Raw genomic sequence first — 13,667 nt, 5'->3', positions numbered from 1 at the left:
ATCCCGCATTGCTGTGGCTCTGGTGTCAGCCGGTGGCTACAGCTCTGATTGGACCCCTAGCCTGGGAACCTCCATATGCTGAGGGAGTGGCCCTAGAAATGGCAAAAAAGACAATAAATAAATAAATAAATAAATAAATAAATGAATGAATAAACAAACAAACAAACAGGATTTTCCTTTTCACGTCATAATTAATGCAAGACACAAAAGTGAGGGCATCATTCATCCTGTCCTACTTTAGCCTCCAGCTGTTTTACCTACTCAGACCCTATTTCCTCAAGATTCCAATTAGATTTAGTACACTGCTCAATATTAATCTCCTCCTAAGAAGCTACATCACCATTTGGAAAGCCCCTTGGGTTGAATAATTATTGAATTTCTACATGGCCTCCGGCCAGCCTCAAATGTGCTAATGTTTCATGTTCAACAATATGAGAGACTTGCCCTGGATGTTGAACAGTCCTGACGATGCTTTTCTAAGGAAAAAAACCATCTCTTTGAAAGGGTTTCAGGAAAGTTCTATTTTAAATTTTCCCCAAGTTTTATTGCCTAATGCTCAGCAGAATCACTGTTGGATAATTTCCTTCCTTCCTCCTTTCATTTATTCTCAAAGTCTTCCCTCCTGTTATCCCACCCTCTACCCTCCCTCCTTTCTTTCTTTCCCTTCCGTGCCCTTTAGTCCTTTGTTCCAAAGAGGATTTATGACAGCGAGGTAACTCATCAAGATTTCCACCCAGCGTTCCAGGAGAACAAATCTCCTTTTTTATTATTATTATTTTTTTTAAAAAGCTGAATTACATTTTCATTCCCTGTCCTGGGCTTTTTGCTTTCCTGGGTTCTTTTCTGTTTATCTCAGCAGATGCTAAACCAGGTTTTCATTTTAAGGGTTTCCTCATTGCCGCTCAAATTGGGGGCCGAGTCAGCATCAGCAATCCAAAGAAAAGTTCAAGCGAGGAGTTGGAGGGACCTTAGAGTAGGTTTGTCTCAGCTTCTGGCACAGCTTTAGAACATACAGGGGATCGAGGGCAGGGAATTCATATTTATTAAGTGTCTATTATAGGCCAGGAGCTGGGCTACAAGCTGTGCTGGGCACTTTTACCTGTATTAGCTCATTTTATCCTCATGCTGATCTTGGGTGGTAGGTATGATGCATCCTTATATTGGCTTTTCCTGCTTCTGCTTTCAGTCAGCCTGCTCTCTCACTTCTGCTTCTTGGAATCACCTCCCCCCAAAACAAACTACCTGCGAATCCTTGTCCTGGGGGGAGTCCAAACCAAGCTCCCTGGGTTCCTGGTAGGCTGGAAATGAAGACCATCCTGTGTGTAGACTAGTAAGGGAGAAGGTTCCTGTGTGAGGTCTGGAAGAAAAGAGACTAAACCAGAGAAAGAGATCCTGATGCAGAATAAACAATTCCAAGCCAGGAACTAACTCTATTAAGAAACTTTCACTTGGAATTCCTGTTGGGGCTCCATCAGGATGCGGGTTCGATCCCTGATCCCTTGCTCAGTGGGTTAAGGATCTGGCGTTGCCGTGAGCTGTAGTGTAGGTTGCAGATGTGGCTTGGATCCCCCGTTGCTATGGTGTAGGCCAGGAGCTACAGCTCTCACCTGACCCCTCGCCTGGGAACTCCCATATGCTGCATTGTGGCCCTAAAAAGCGAATAAAAGAAAAGAAAACAATTTCCCTTAGGGAGAGCCTTCTTTGAGAAAATCTATGCAAAATGTTCATTCAACATGCCTCGAGGAAGATACATCAAAACATGATCTGTTTGTCTCTTCTGAGTAAATCTTCACTAGAGGTTCCCCTGTCTACCCTCATTTCTCTTTATCGGTCAGTCTTGACTGCCCCTGGGGAATCTCAATTCCTGTTACTGGAGATAATGACCTTTTTCGTTGTTGTTTTCCTTCTTCTCATATTAGGTAGAAGACACCTAGCCATGCTCTACCTGGAAGGCAGCACAGCATGCTAGCCAACATCAGTTGTGGGTAATAGAGGCAGGTCAAGTTCTAGTCAGCTGGGTGACTTGGTCTAACAGTCGGGTTTTGCTGCAGAAACAATCTCCCAAGTTCAGTGGCTTAAAACTGGAAGGTTAATGTCTTGCTCATGGCACTGGCTCATGTTGGGTTGATGGGGGTGGGGCAGCGGCTCTGCTCCTGTTGATTCTACTGTGGGACCAAGGCTGTGAAGCAGCGACTTTCCAGAACGCAATGGTCACGCTGTGGTCGTGGTGCCAGAGTTAGGAGGCCAGGCTCATACTGGTTCTCACCCTCTGTCTCAAAGTGACACCTGTCTCTCAAATTTCGTTGGCTGGTCAGGTGGTCATGCCTGAGTTCCACCAAAAGAGAACGTATTATCCAGGTGAGAGAAGAGAGAGGGAGGGAGGGAGAGAGAAAAAAGCAGGGTGTTTGTGGAAAATGCCTGTCGCATTTGGACAATCATTTAAGCTAAGTTTTAGTGTCCTCATGATGAACCATGAGGATATTCACATTCTGAGGTTGTCGTGAGGGTTAAATGAGGAACTGGCACACAGCCATTACTCAATACATGTTGCTAATTTGAGCATGATCCTTTGTATACCTGAAATATAATATTAAGGTTTACTACATATCATGGCAAGTTCTTCAACCCTTTTCTATAAATTGCGTTTTCTAGACTTTAAAAATGATTCCTGTGCTCTTTCTCTGAATTTCTCCCAAGTTCTGTGTGTTCTAAGATGTGAATTCTAGCACTGTGCTTCCAGCATAGAAAGGACCTCACCTCTACTAAGAAATGAGAGTCGCTTTTTCTTTCTTTCTTTTTTTTTGGGGGGGGGGGCAGGAAGGGAGTTATTCAAACATAAAATGATGATCACTGTATTTATTATTTATAGCAGGTATTGTTCTAGTACAGAGATGAAACTCTGCATAAGTTCCTTAGAACAGTATGGGCCTCGTTAGAAAGAACATATTATTATGCTCAAAAAAAAAAAAAAACCTCAGGCTGGATATGAAGTTACTATAATAGTGTGGGCTTCTTTGGCCAAGTGTGTTATTACAGTTTCAATGGAACCATTATCTTGTCAACAGAACACATGGTAAAACCTGCAGGGGCTTCCTCTGACTTCATGAGAGTGAGCAGACTCTGGCTTTCCCTTGGGAAGCCAGGGGCCTGGTGGGGTCTGAGCAAGGGCCTGAGGCATAGGCTGTTGTTACCCCTCCTTCCCCCCATCCCTCATCATCCTAGCTTTGGTTTGGAAAGCCAACATTTTGAGTGTCTAGTCATGAGACTTATTTTCCTTGGGTTAAGTCCCACCCCTCCACCCTCCATCTTGTTTTCACATGATCACCACTGGCTCCTAGTTTTATAAGGTGTTCTTTATTCTGGCAGAATTTGGGCTGGAGACTCTTTCTTTGGCAAATGGCTCAGCTCACGTGGACCCTGGGGTTGTTTACGTTTTCAGGACCTGCTATTGTGAAACTCTGAAGCTTATTTTACGTAGCTGGGCTGCTTTTGCCAGAATGAATTCATTTGCTCGTGTTATTTTTAAAATGTGTTTTTTCTTAGCTTATTAGAGAAGCTCCAGTCTCTTGTTTGCATGGGTCTGGGCCAGAAAAAAAAAATGCCGAGTCTACTGATGGAAGGCAGAGAAAATGTCAAGCCAAAATGAATCAAAGGAGGTGCTCAGCTTTGAAAAGCCTCTCCTCCCTGGATGCTGAGTTAAAACTCTTCGGGGTGCTGGTTCCAAGGGTTCGAAATGCTTGATGCTTCTAGAACTAAGATGGCCCTGCAAATGTGTCTCAAACGGCTCCTACAGATGTGTGGGAGGGGACTTTCAAAATGACATTGACTTGAAAAGAAACACCTATTTGTGGCCAATCAGAGCCTCCACTGACCAGCAGAAGGGAGACGGCTGGAGGCGGTGGGGCTGTGGAAGCACAAAACCCTCTACCTCATGTGAGTCACATGGGCTAATTCATCAAACTACCTTCAAATGTTTTCTCTCTTTCTTTTTTAAATTAAAAGCACCTTTTTTCATTTGTAAAGTTTTCTTGAAGTATAGTTGCTTTACATTGTTGTGATAATGTCTGCTGCACAACAAAGTGATTCAGTTATACACATACACACATCCATTCTTTTTCAGATTCTTTCCCCATATAGATGATCACAGAATACTGGGTAGAGTTCCCTGTGTCTCCAGCAGGGCCCCCTGGCCAGTCATTCCATATGTCACAGTGTGCATATGCTGATCCCCCAAACCCAGTCCATCCCTCCCCTATGTCCTCTTTGGTAACCGCATGTTTATTTTCAGAGTCTGTGATTTTTTGTCTTTCTCTTTCTTTCAAATTTATTTTATGGAAGTATAGTTGATTTACATTGTTGTGTTAATTTCTGCTGTACAGCCAAGTGATTCAGTTATATATGTACACACACACACACACACACACACACACACTCTTTCATATTCTTTTCCATTATGGAACTTATCACAGGATATGGGATATGGTTCCCTGTGCTAGACAGTAGGGCCTTGTTTATCCATTCTATTTATAATAGTTTGCATCTGCTAACCATAAACTCCCAATCATCCCTCCCCCACCAACTCTCCCTTGGCAACCACATGTCTGTTCTCTAGTCTGTGAGTCTGTTTCTGTTTCGTAGACAGGTTCATTTGTGTCATGTTTTAGATTTTGTGTACAAGTTATATGTTATTTTTCTTTGTTTGACTTACTTCACTAAGTACTATAACTTCTGGGTCCATCCATGTTGCTACAAATGGCATTATTTCATTGTTTCTTATGGTCAAGTAATATTCAATTGTATGAAAATATATATAAAATATTTTCTTTATCCATTTATCTCTTGATGGACACTTAGGTTGTTTCCATGTCTTGGCTATTATGAATAGTGCTGCTATGAACACAGGGGAGCATGTATCTCTTTTTTTTTTTTTGTCTTTTTGCTTTTTCTAGGGCCGTACCCCTGGCATATGGAGGTTCCCAGGCTAGGGGTCTAATCAGAGCTATAGCTGCCGGCCTTCACCAGAACCACAGCAACGTGGGATCCAAGCAGTGTCTGCAACCTACACCATGGCTCACGGCAACGCCAGATCCTTCACCCACTGCGAGGCCAGGGATCGAACCCACAACCTCATGGTTCCTAGTCAGATTCGTTAACCACTGAGCCACGACGGGAACTCCGGGGTGCATATTATCTTTTTGAATTATAGTTTTGTCCGCATATATGCCCAGGAGTGGGATAGCTGGATCATATAGCAACTCTATTTTTAGTTTTTGGAGGAAACGCCATGCTGATTTCTATTGTGGTTGCGCCAATTTACATTCCCACCAACAATGTAGCAGGATTCCCTTTCTCCATGCCCTCTCCAGCATTTGTTATTTGTTGACTTTTTAAGGATGGCCATTCTGAATGATGTGAGGTGGTACTCATAGTAGTTTGGATTGCTTACAAACATTTTATTTCACAACTGGTTTTTATTTTTTTTAATTATTATTGTTTTTTGTGTGTGTCTTTTTTTTAGGGCCGCACCTGAGGCATATGGAAGTTCCCAGGCCAGGGCTTGAATCTAAATGGTGACTTCAACACCACCAGATCCTTTAGCCCATCGCACTAGGGCAGGGATCACACTCGTGCCTCCTCAGTAACCCGAACTGACACAGTTGGAGTCTTAACCCGTTGCCGCTAAGCCACAGCAGGAACTCCTAATTCAACATATATTTAATAAACATATATCTGCCAGGCAATTAGGTATAAGCTCAGACACAGACACGGTCCTTGCCTCAAGGAGCATCAATTCCGGATGCTCTAAATCCAAAATTGGGGGTGGGGAGCTGGAAGAACAAGACACCAACCACAGGTGAACCCTGAGGGTAAGTTTATCCTGATGAAAGGGGTGAGTATTCTGAGCAATGAGAGCAATATGTGGATAGGCCAGTGATAAGAACAAGGTGGGCTGGGGAACTACGATCAGTGCATCAGGGCCCCACACGAAGGGATGAGAGGTGGGAGAAGAGGGTGGAGAGGTTTGCTGGGGTCAGATCCCAAAGGTCCTCATGCTTCACCAAAGCTTTCAGGCTTTATATTGTGTCAAAGGATGTCACTGAGGGTTTATGAAAGCAAGTGTGTGAGATCAAAGAAATTATATTAGAAATCACTCTATCTGCTGTGGAGAAAAAGGATTGAGGTGGGAGAGGGGCATGGAAAGGAGAGCGATAGGTAGGCAAGAGACTAGAAGGGAGGATGCTGTTGAGTTAAAGGAGGAGAGAAATGAGGAGGTCCCAGTAATGGCAGTGGAGCTGGAGCCTCTGGAAAGTACCTTGCATGGCCTCAAATGACCTTCTCCCAGGGCAGTGCTCTTTATTTTGGGCAATCAGGCAATGGTGGAGTCACATGTTTCTGAGGTGGTACCATCCTGAATCTGGCTGTCGAACTGTTGTGGTTTCTTTCTTCCTTCCTCTCTTTTATTCTTGTCTTTTTAGGGACACACCTGCGGCATGTGGAGGTTCCCAGGCTAGGGGTCAAATCGGAGCTGTAGCCACCAGCCTACGCCACAGCCACAGCAACGCCAGATCCCAGCCGCATCTGGAACCTACACCACAGCTCACGGCAATGCCGGATCCTTAACCCACTGAGCCAGGCCAGGGATCGAACCCAGCTAGGCAGGTTCGTTAACTGCTGAGCCGCTAGGGCAACTCCCTCTCGTGGTTTCATAATCAGATATGGGAACTCTATATTCAGTTGCTTAATAATGCTGATAACGACAACAATAACTTTGGCTACCAGCTTAACTAAATTCTGTAGTTCACTTACTCTGTGCCTGTTACACTTTTTTTTTTCTCCCTTTTTATATGCCTGCACCTGTGGCATATGGAAGTTCCCAGGCTAGGAGCTGAACTGGAGCTGCAGCTGCCGCTACGCCACAGTAACATGGGAACTGAGCTGCATCTGCAACCTACGCTGCAGCTTGTGGCAAGGACGTATCCTTAACCCACTGAGTGAGGCCAGAGATCAAACCCGAATCCTCACAGATCCCTATGTTGGGTTCCCTGCTGAGACACAAAGGGAACTCCCTGTTACACTTTTAAGCGTGAATTAACCTACTATTTTTTCAAACAACTCTTGGATGTAGGCTCTATTCTTATTCCTATGGAATAGACCAGGCTACTGAGGCAGCACAGAGAGGTTCAGTGACCTCGTCCAAGGTATCACAGCCAAGAAATGGAAAAACAGGGATCTGAGCCTTGGAAATCTGCTTCCAGGACTCACACTCCTGGCAAATCTACTTTCTGCTACAGTGACAGACATAGGGTCTGTTCCCAAAAAATTTGGTATGAGTATTAAAAGGGAGTTTTTCAATTTGTTTGGAACATTCTAATCACAACAAAAAGCTTTCCACACCACTCACATCCTCCAGAAATGTAGTAGGGAGAGGTGCATGAAGCAAAATGCTGGGCATGAATGTTTTTGCAGATTCAGGTTCCAAAGAACAAAAAAGCAGAAAAAACAAACAATGGTGTTTTTAAACAATGAATGCGGTTTCCCTCTAGCCATAAGGGAATTTTAAAACTTGACAAATCCATTCAGCTTTCAAAGCATTCCACATTTCCCACCCACATGCAAATGCCAGAAGGTGCCAGTTGGAGCCAACTCTGAGCTCAGGAATGATTTTCCAAATACTGGATCAGATTTCTTGAATGTCCAGCTCCACAAATGGATATGGCCCATTGTCCTAATGGGTCTGATGAAAACTGCTTAGCAATTTATTAAGCTATTAGTTTAAAAAGAACATTTCAGCAAGAGATGAGACAGTGAGGTGAGACACAAATGCAGAGACAGAAAATGACAGGGTCTTACTACTTTGAAGAGACTGAAAATCACTGCCTTAAGGCCTTTGAAATTTTAGAGCGAGGTTGTGCAAAGGCTGAATTTTAACAAAGGACTTTTTGGGGAAAAAATGTTTCTGATTATAAAAGAAAGCAATTTCCTTATTTTGCAACAACTAATTTTCTTTTTGAGAGGACAAAGAAAATGTTTAATAAACTCCTATTATCATTCAGCTAATTTTTTCTTGGAAGGATGCCCTGTGCTCAGCACTACACTAGACAGAGATACAAAAATGAAAAAGACATGAATCTTGTTCTCTAGCCTTGCGGTGGAGACAGAGAAGCAAATAAATGCTGTAATAGAAAAGAATGCACTAGAGTGGGATGGATTGGGAACTTGGGGTTACAGATGCAGACTATTGCCTTTGGAATGGAGTAGCAATGAGATCCTGCTGTGCAGCACTGGGAACTGTATCTAGTCACTTATGATGGAGCATGATAATGTGAGAAAAAAGAATCTATACATGTATGTGTTAACTGGGTCACCATGCTGTACAGAAGAAAATTGACAGAACACTGTAAACCAGCTATGATGAAAAAAAAAATCATTATTAGAAAAAAAAGAATGCACTAGTGAAAGTGACAGCACTAATGGCCTGAACCTAACCAGAACCCAGATTGGGACCTGAACCCACAGTTTTAAATCAGAATCACTCAAATTAGAATCACTCACCCAGTGTCTAGACTTAACTGAAGTTCAGGTTCTTTATGACTCTGCGCAGAAGGAATTCAGCTAGAGACAAAGCGATAAGCAAAAATAGATTTATTAAGATATATGACACGGAGTTCCTGTTGTGGCTCAGCAGGTTAGGCGCCTGACATAGTCTCTGTAAAGATGCAGGTTTGATCCCTGGCCCCGTGCCATGAACTGTGGTATAGGTTGCAAATACAGATCGCATCTGGTGTTGCTGTGGCTATGGTGTAGGCTGGTGGCTGGGAATTTCCTAGCCTGGGACTCTCCATATGTTGCAGGTGTGGCCCTTAAAAAAAAAAAAAAAGAAAGATAGAGGATGCCTGTGAGAGACACAATCGGGCAGGCAAGGAGGTTCTGCCCTGAGGATTAAGTGGGGTACAGTTGTATCATCCAAGGGGAGTAAGGGTGGGAAAAGACCGCCTCTTCTTCTTTCTTCTTTTCAAGTAGCGGCTCCTCCTCAGTATTCTATAAGAGAGTATTTGACCCTATAAGGTCAGACTAGGACTGTCATGTTACTTACTTATTCAAATCAGCAGAAGGGCGGTCCCCAAACTCCTGCCCTTGGTCTAAACCTGAATGCAGGCCTCACCCCATCTCCCACCCAATGACTTGAGGCCTATCTAGCACCTCTACTAGTCAGCCTAACTTGTTCTGATGGCCCTCTTGAGCAGTTATTAACTTAGAGTCCCTGGTTTCCCTACCTATGGTCCCTTATTGGGATTTCTACATCTGTGCCTCCTTCATCCCTATCACTAGGAAGTGAGAAGTGAGACAGTGAGAAGAGAGGTTGGAGGGTTGAACAGAAACTATGTTGCAAAGATTTTGGATTTAATTTTGCCCCTGATGCAGAGCCACTAAACAGACCTGATCATCAGATTTAACTGTGCAAGGATCACACTGTTAGCAATGTGAAGCATGGGTTGCAGTGGGGAGGCAAAAGCAGAATGAGGCTCATTCTTCATAACATCATTCCACAACATTCTTTTCTTTTTTCTTTAAAATTTTTTCCTTTCTTTTTATGGCTGCACCTGTGGCACATGGAAGTTCTCAGGTGAGGAGTCACACTGGAGCAGCAGCTGATGGCCTATACCACAGCCACATCGTGCCAGATCTGAGCCGCGTCTGTGACCTATACCACAGCTCATGACAATGCAGGATCCTTAACCCACTGAGCGAGGCCAGAAATTGAACCCACACCCTCATGGATGCTAGCTGGGTTCTTAACCCAGTGAGCTACAATGGGAACTCCCATTCCACAACATTCTGATAACTTCCTTTCTGCTCCCCAATTCACTTCCCCAGACACCTGACTTAGAAATCATCTAACCTTTTAAAAGTGCTATTTAGTTTCACTGTTTATTGGTTTCTAATTTATTTCCATTGTGGTCAAGAGAACATACTTTGTATGACTTAAAATCTTTTATTTAGTTTTTTGCTTTTTAGGGCTGCACCCATGGCATATAGAGGTTCCCAGGCTAGGGGTTGAATCGGAAGCCACAGCTGCTGACCTACACCACAGCCACAGCAATACCAGATCCGAGCCGCATCTGTGACCTACACCACAGTTCACGGCAACACCGGATCCTTAAGCCACTGAGCAAGGCCAGGGATTGAACCCGCAACCTCATAGTTGCCAGTCAGATTCATTTCTGCTGCGCCACAATGGGAACCTCTATAATTGCTTATATGTCTATGTCTCCTTATGATTTTAGCAGTTTTTGCTTCAAGCATTTTGAAGCTGTTGCTAAGCAAATAAGCATTTAGGATTTTTATGTCCTCTTGATGAACTGATCCCTTTAGCATAATGAAATAATCTTTATCTTTGGTGATATTTCTTGCTCTGAAATCTACTTTGCCTGATATTAATTTAACCACTCCTGCTTTCTTTTGACTAGTGTATCTTTTGCTACCCTTTTACTTTTAATCTGTTTATCTTTTATTTTTTAATTATTTATTTATTTATTTTTTGGCTGTGCCTGCAGCATGTGGAAGTTCCTGGGCTAGGGCTCAAAGCTGTGCCACAGCAGTGACCCAAGCTGCTATAGTGACAACACGGGATCCTTAACCCCCTGAGTCACAAGATAACTCCTGTCCTTTATTTATTTTTATTTTTTGGCCACACCATAGCATACGGAGTTCCTGGGCCAGGCATCAGATCCAAGCTGCAGCTGCGATCTATGCCACAGCTGCAGCAATGCCAGATCCTTAACCTACCGTGCTGGGCTGGAGATTGAACCTGTGGCCTGGTGCTGCAGAGACTCTGCCGATCCATTGTACCACAGTGGGAACTCTCTGTCCTTTATTTTTTCATTTTTTATTTTTTTGTCCTTTTAGGGCTACACCTGTGGCATGTGGAAGTTCCCAGGCTAGGGGTCCAATGGGAGCTGTAGCTGCTGGCCCACACCACAGGCACAGCAATGCAGGAGCTGCATCTGTGACCTACACCACAGCTTACAGCAATGCCGCATCCTTAACCCACTGATCAAGGCCAGAGATCGAACCTGCGTCCTCATGGATGCTAGTCAGATTCATTAACCACTGAGCCATGATGGGAACTCCTCATTGTAAGGTTCTTAAACTATACATTACGTGACGTATCACTTGACTGTAGATGGATATGTTAAAGATGTGTATACTGTAACCCTAAAGCAATCACTGAAATAAAAAAGTTACAACTAAAAAGTCTACAAAAGAGATAAAATAGAATCATAAAAAATAATCCAAAAGAAAGCAAATCAACAATCACTAATTATTAGAGAAATGCAAATCAAAACCACTATGAGATACTGCCTTATACCAGTGAGAATGGCCATCATGAAAAAGTCTACAACAATAAATGCTGGAGAGGGTGTGGAGAAAAGGGAACCCTCATATACTGTTGGTGGGCATGTATGTTGGTACAACCACTGGAAAACCATATGGAGGTTCCCCAGAAAACTAAATATAGAACTGCTATATGATCCAGCAATCCCACTCCTGGGCATCTATCCAGAGAAAATCATAACTTGAAAAGATACATGTACCCCAATGTTCACTGTAGCACTATATACAACAGCCAAGGCATGGAGGCAACCTAAATGTCCATCAACAGAGGAATGGATAAAGAAGATGTGGCACATATACACAATGGAATATTATGCAGCCATCAAAAAGAATGAAATAATGCCATTTGCAGAACTACAGATGGACCTAAAAATTATCATACTAAGTGAAGTTATTCCGAAAGTGAAAGACAAACATATGATATCACTTATATGTGGAACTGAAAAAAAGGATATAGACGTTCCCATTGTGATTCAGTGGAAATGAACCTGACTAGTACCCATGAGGGTATGGGTTTGATCCCTGGCCTTGCTCAGTGGGTTAAGGATCAAGTGTTGCTGCAAGCTATGGTATAGGTCACAGTCAAGGCTCAGATCTGGCATTGCTGTGGCTGTGGTGTAAGGCAGCAGTTGTAGTTCCAATTTGACCCCTAGCCTGGGAACTTCCACATGTCACACCTGTGGCCCTAATAAATAAATAAATAAATAAAAAGGATACAAATGAACTTATTTTCAGAACAGAAACAGACTCACAGTCTTTGACAAACTTATGGTTAGCAAAGGGGACAGGTATGGAGGAGGGATGGACTGGGGCTTTGGGACTGGCAAGTGCACACTGGGTACGTGGAATGATTGGCCAACAGGGACCTGCTTTACAGCACAGAGAACTCTACCCAATATATTCTGTGATAATCTATGTGGGAAAAGAATCTGAAGGAGAATGGAAGTGTACATATGTACAACTGAATCACTCTGTTGTACAGCAGAAATTATCATAACCTTGTAAATCAACTATATTTCAATAAAACTTAAAACAAAATAAAAACCCAAAATGGGAGTTGCCTTCGTGGCTTGGTGCAACCGAATCTGACTAGTATCCACGAGAACTCAGGTTCTATCCTGGTCTCGCTCCATGAGTTAAGGATCTGGTGTTGTCATGAGCTGTGGTGTAGGTGGCAGACAAGGCTCAGATCCTGAGTTGTTGTGGCTGTGGTGACCCTAGCCTGGGAACCTCCATATGCTGTGGGTGTGGCCTTAAAAAAAAAAAAAAAAAAAGAAAAAAGAAAGAAATACAGAAAAGAACAAATGGAACAAATAGAAAACAAACAGCAAGATGATTTACCCTAAGAACATCAATAATCACATTAAATGCAAATGTTCTAAACACCCTGAATAAAGGTAATGACTGCCTGGGTATGAAACACTGATCAGAAACACTAATACTGAGAGAAGTACCTTATATGGTCTCATTCAGTCTTTTTAACAATCATGAGGTTATCAAAATGCCCTCATTTCAAATATTTAAAAAATGAGCCTCAGAGAGATTAAGTAACTCTTCTAAGCAGCACATCAGGGAATCACACTTGGGCACTGCAGAGGGTTAGTAAGCTTATAGTATTTGCTTCCTTCCCCTCCTTCCAATTCAACAACACTGAGTACCTGCTACATGGAGGAACTGTCCCAGGAGCTGTGCCACAAGACAGCTCCTGTAACTGGGATGAAATCTAGCTTAATCAGCTGAGGGACCGTGGGCTGTGTATTATATTCTTGCTTCCTCATTTGTAAAATGGATCTAAGAATACCTGCCTTCAAAGTCAGTAAGTAACAAGGACCTACTGTACAGCACAGGGAACTCTACTCAATACTCTGTAATAGCCTATATGGGAAAGAATCTGAGAAAGAATGAATACATACATCTGTAAAACTTATTCACTTATAATACACTTGAAACTAACACAACATTGTAAGTCAACTATACTCCAACAAAGGGTATTTTTTTTTTTTTTTTAAAAGAGAGAATACCAGCCTCCTAATGTTGTTGGGATGATAGATTCAGAAAGTCCAGTGGGTAATGTGTGCTAACTGGGGCTGGTTAACTGTTTTTGGTGCTTTAAGCTATATCCTGCAGTTCACACAAGAAATATTGTGCAATTCTATGTCAAAACTGAAACAGGGCTAGAGAAGAGTGACACTCACTATATTCCTGTTTGACTTGCAGCATTACAGAAATAGAGTAACTGTTTCATTTTTACTTTCTAGCATTATTATGAA

Source organism: Sus scrofa, chromosome 10, assembly GCF_054392235.1.
Source record: "Sus scrofa isolate SSC_HxYL_T2T_F1_AM1 chromosome 10, Sscrofa_HxYL_maternal_Yorkshire_Landrace_v2.0, whole genome shotgun sequence".
Taxonomy (NCBI): domain Eukaryota; kingdom Metazoa; phylum Chordata; class Mammalia; order Artiodactyla; family Suidae; genus Sus; species Sus scrofa.
The sequence above is the reverse complement of the archived record's forward strand: the minus strand, read 5'-3'. Positions refer to the sequence as shown.